Source organism: Engystomops pustulosus, chromosome 1 (assembly GCF_040894005.1).
Source record: "Engystomops pustulosus chromosome 1, aEngPut4.maternal, whole genome shotgun sequence".
NCBI lineage: Eukaryota > Metazoa > Chordata > Amphibia > Anura > Leptodactylidae > Engystomops > Engystomops pustulosus.
In genome coordinates this window covers 138,436,605-138,441,730 of record NC_092411.1, presented here as the reverse complement: position 1 = coordinate 138,441,730, position 5,126 = coordinate 138,436,605, and positions in this window count along the sequence as shown.

Below are 5,126 nucleotides of genomic sequence, written 5' to 3'. Positions count from 1 at the left end.
CCTAAAGGTCTTAATAATAAAACAGACATGTGGTATCTATATTAAAATATTGGCAATGTGTCTCATATCATCATCTACCCTCATAACTTGTAATCCACAGCTCTGTTAACAACATGTTCTATGCTATGTTTATACAATGAGATGTAGGCATGTGCTAATAAGAGAGTTTGTCCATACCACCTGTTATCAGTCTTTTTAAGCTAGTGTTTGTGTGAAACCTCTTAGACCATGAATAAGAACTTTATTTCTTCGTTCGAAACACGTAGGTCTAATGGTTAATGCCATGTAAGCTGCAATTTTAATGGATTCAAATAAAACCTAAAGATTTTAAGCCATATGGAATGCCGGTCCTAACTCACTTTTTTCTTAGAAGTGGATGCAGAATTACATATGGTTAGCTTCCATTTAACACTGGCTAATGCACAATACGATAAAGGTATACACAATACACAAAGGTTTTAAAATTAATATTTTTAGTTCATGATCTACTGAAATCTCATTTTGGATGCAAATATATATTAAACGAATCCTACCATTTGTTTTTATGCATTGTGAACCAAACATACCTTGAAAATGCTACACTGATGCAGGCACATATCTTGTTTAATCCCTGAACTGAGTGGTTTTACTCAAAAAACAATTATAACATTCAGGACCTTGGGAAAGCTGGGTTGCACGCAGGCTGCCTACTTGTACACATTACACAGAGCTTCCTGAACATTCCAGACAGGACTAATCAGCCTGAGCTGGACAGCAGCTGGAGGATGGTGCAGCGATTGATTATTTCTGCTTGTCAGGGACAATACAGTGATGACATATTCTCGGCTTATGCTGGTCAGGAAAAGGTTGATACAGTGCATAATTAGGGTAAGGAGAAGCTCCGGGACAGCAAGAGGAGCGACACAGCCTCATTATCATAATTTTATAATTGTTTTTTAACAGCAAAACCACTTGGATCAGGGATTAAACAAGATATGTTTCTGTATTTGTGTAGCTACAGTATTCTCAAGGTATGTTTTTGGTTGTTCTTAATGCATCAAAGCAAATGGTAGAACGTTTAAAGGGAAGCCCTCAGATCGGGTATAAAATATAATTTCTAGAATTCCCTCTTTTATGTTAAATTTCACCCGTTGATATTTTACAAACCTCCTCCAAAGTCAAATCCAAATTAGCTGAAAAAAGCTACTTTCTTTGGTTCTATAGTACCTATGACCAAGCTGAAATGGGATAGGTGAACCAGTTTTCTGTTTCTATACCTTATTCCTTTCACAGGAAAGGCGCTGAGCAGCCTAGAAAGAAGAAGTAAATGGAATCTTCAGAAGTTTTGGCCATATCCCTTGTGCACCAAGAAACTCACATGCATAAAGATAAAGTCAAGAGTCAGAGGGAGGAATTCATCAGGGCTTGAAAAAAGTTGTAAATCCTGTGCAACTTTTCCTCCTTTTTACGGGGACAGTGTTCCACCTCTTGATAAATTCACCCCAAAGTGTCAAGAATCAATGGCAGGTATACGCATTAGAGCATCACCATTCATTACTATTTATGTCAATAGGAATTGGTGCTTTATTGTTTTCTTGACATCTGCATTCTAATTTGTATTTTGATGTGTTGTTCCAATTTTAAATCATGGTTTTTCTGTCATTTCTAATTCAATAATACATATCAGACGAGTAAAACACTTCTTTTGAATGACAGTTGTGTTTCATGTAGTATTTACAGTCAGTTTCCATTTGATAGAATATTGAACTACCTACCAAATCAATTATAAATTAGTCTTCCATTTATTCTCCTATTGATTTGATATTTAGACTGTAGTAGTAACCATTAGCATGTATTCAAGCAGCAAACTCTTCAGTAAAATGTAGTGTTTTATGGCTTGATAGGTTATTCATGTTCCTGCTGTCTTACAGGCAAAGAGACACACACAGCAGAAACATGAATATTCATTCTATTATACTAGAAAGACATTTTCTGATACTGAGAACTGAAAATGATGTATGCCTCATAGTAAAGCAGACAGTGCAGTAGACTATAAACAATACAGATTCATATGGCTTGTGTTGGTTTTACCAGTGGAAGAAAGTAAGAGTTCTCCTTAGGGAGAGTTTGGCAATTAAGGTCACCATTATAGGTATGTTTGCAAACATGTTTTCCAAGGTGCTAAATGGAAGACAATGGGGGTCATTTACTAAGGGCCCGATTCGCGTTTTCCTGACGTGTTACCCGAATATTTCCGATTTGCGCCGATTGTACCTGAATTGCCCCGGGATTTTGGCGCACGCGATCGGATTGTGGCGCATCGGCGCTGGCATGCACGCGACGGAAATCGGGGGGCGTGGCAGAACGAAAACCCGACGGATTCGGAAAAACCGCCGCATTTAAGACAAAAAATGTGTAGCGAAAATTACACTTACCTTCACCAGGTATAGGCCGGTGAATTTCAGGGCATTCCAGCGCGCCTCCGGGGAACTTCAGCACAGCAACGCCACCTGGTGGACGGCGGAGGAACTGCCTTAGTGAATACCGGTCGGACCCGAATCCACCGCAGAGAACGCGCTGCTGGATCGCGAACGGACCGGGTAAGTAAATCTGCCCCAATGCCTCCTTTTGCTACCTTGAAAGGCACCAAGTATGACCTACAAGAAGTCTAATAACATGATGTGGGATTAAGCCATTGGGATACATTCTTTATTATTTTAAGTCTACTCTACCATAATTTAGTATTAAATTGTTGCATGATATTTCATGAAGTTAAAAGAGCAGTTCCAGTTCATTACTGATCACTCATATACATCACCTGATCACTGGGATCCTGTGTTCCCATTGTGATGCTCCATTTACTGTCCATTAGACCAGTGATTTTCAACCTTTTTTGAGCCGCGGCACACTTTTTATACTTAGAAAATCCTGGGGCACACGAACCAAAATAGCACAAAATGACACTAAAAGAGTCATATTATACATATAGTTAATAATATAGATTCTAAATTTATTTTACTCACTCAGTGTGAGACCTGAGCCTGGGAATAGTGGAAAGACACACACGAAGCTCTTCCTCAACAAGCTTCATGACTATAGTATTTCTCATTTTACATTTCTCATTGTTATATGCAGTATACTGCTGGAGTACTAAAAGTACCAGCTCATATGCTGAGTATTCTGCCAACAGTTCATATACTCAGGCAAAAACTCATATAGTCAGCATTATTGGTGGGCATTACCTTGGCGGTGGGCAAATGCGAGAGTCTCTCCGCTCTCAGGATGATGCGCCGGCCTCGGTGACGTCATTTTGTTGCGCGAGGTTCAAAGCTTGCGCATGTGTTATTGTACACGTCTCCTACATTGTAAGAAGCCGTGACTGCGCATTGCTGGGAAACAAAACACAGGGGGCACCATAGTTTGGGGAACTTTCCCCCGCGGCACACCCGACCATGTTGAAAATCACTGCATTAGACTACCAAAGGTACCTAAATGCTGAGTTCATTTATCTAAGTTAGTTCTATAGAGACTGAATGCATTGACTGAAGGAAAATAGGGCCTTAAAATATACTTATAAACTATTGACCAGAGACCCAACTAGAAAACTCTGAATAGTTAATAAAAGATGTCCATAGCAGACACCTCAGGTGTAATGTAAATGCAGCATCCAACCAGAAGTCCTCCAAAACCGCCAATTCTTCAATTATCACTATATCATTTCAGCTGCCATTATCGCTTTGGTTGATGGAGAATCCGATTCCCGTAATCTGGGTATTATATTTCTAACGCTGATAACAAATTGTATCAAGGGTCCCTGTTTGACCTTTTTCTACCAGATAAACTCTAGAATACACTCACCATATATGGATCACCGACCCCTCCCAAGACCCACACTTCCAGCACAAGTTAGGCACAGAAGGATAATACTGATGGAGGACCATAGAATGTACTATTGAGATAAGATATTATAATTCGTTACTTGTAGTTGACAAGAAAATTAGGCTTAATGAGTAAATATCATAGCCACTCCTAATTCGTAATTTCCTTCTGATATGCAGCCTGACATGACTGTACCCCTCCCCCCGCAGCAACCTGAAAGCTATTAAAAATAAGTGTTTAGATGGGGTGCAATTCACACATCAACACTCAAAAGAAGTAAGATCTCTAGAAAGGTCTGCCAGGGCCAGGGATTTTCAAAAGCAAACATTGATGTGTAGTGAGCCATCTAGTACCCTGTGGGGTGTAAGGAGGGAGCAAATCATATTATGCTGTCAGAAATGGGCCTTAAACCCATATGTCTTATCTAAATAACTGCAGTCTCAGGCCCCCCAAAAAATCTGGGATCAGACAACCCTAAAGAGAACTCTGGATTGTATGATAGAGGGGAAAGTGGACCAGGGCAAATCAAAGCCAACCCCCTACCTAAGACTGTCCCAGTTATGAAGAATGGCACTAAATAAAGGAGAAAGTTTTGATCTACTGACCTCACAGGTATCCAGAGGGACACCAATATAGGAGAAGAGTTACTACTAACCTCAACATCAACCAACAGCTTGTGCAGTGCCATGTATGCATGATTATCAATGGGCCACGTGCATCGTGGCAGCATGATAAAGCAAAAGATCGGGAAGACCCTTTTCATTAGACCTAGACAATGTGGAGTAAGTCAGACAATGGAGCACATTTACTAAGGGCTTTGTGACGCACTTTAGTCAGATTGTTCACGTCCTTCATAGCTAATACGGCATGCACAGGTATTTGAGAAGTACGTGCACTGTTATTGTGACACACGACCCTTTTGTGGCGTAGCTGTGCTGGCCTCCATGCGACGCAAATTAGGGGGCATGCTGTTGGTCGGTCCGACTGATTTGGTCTGAACTCCATATTTAACATTGAAATTGTGTTGCAAAAAAAGATGGTGAACTCTGTCAGACCTGAGTGGGGAAGGGACACATTCTTGAATTCAGGTGCACAATCTTAGTGAATAGCCACATGCAGCATAGACGGACAATGCATTTTCAGTGAACTCAAGCGGCAATGTATGTAAATGTACACCAATGTCTTGAGAACAACCCCTCCACCTCCCCCCACACACAAAACAAGTGTTCATAGAATATGCTCTACGTAGAAATGTGTCATGGTAGGAT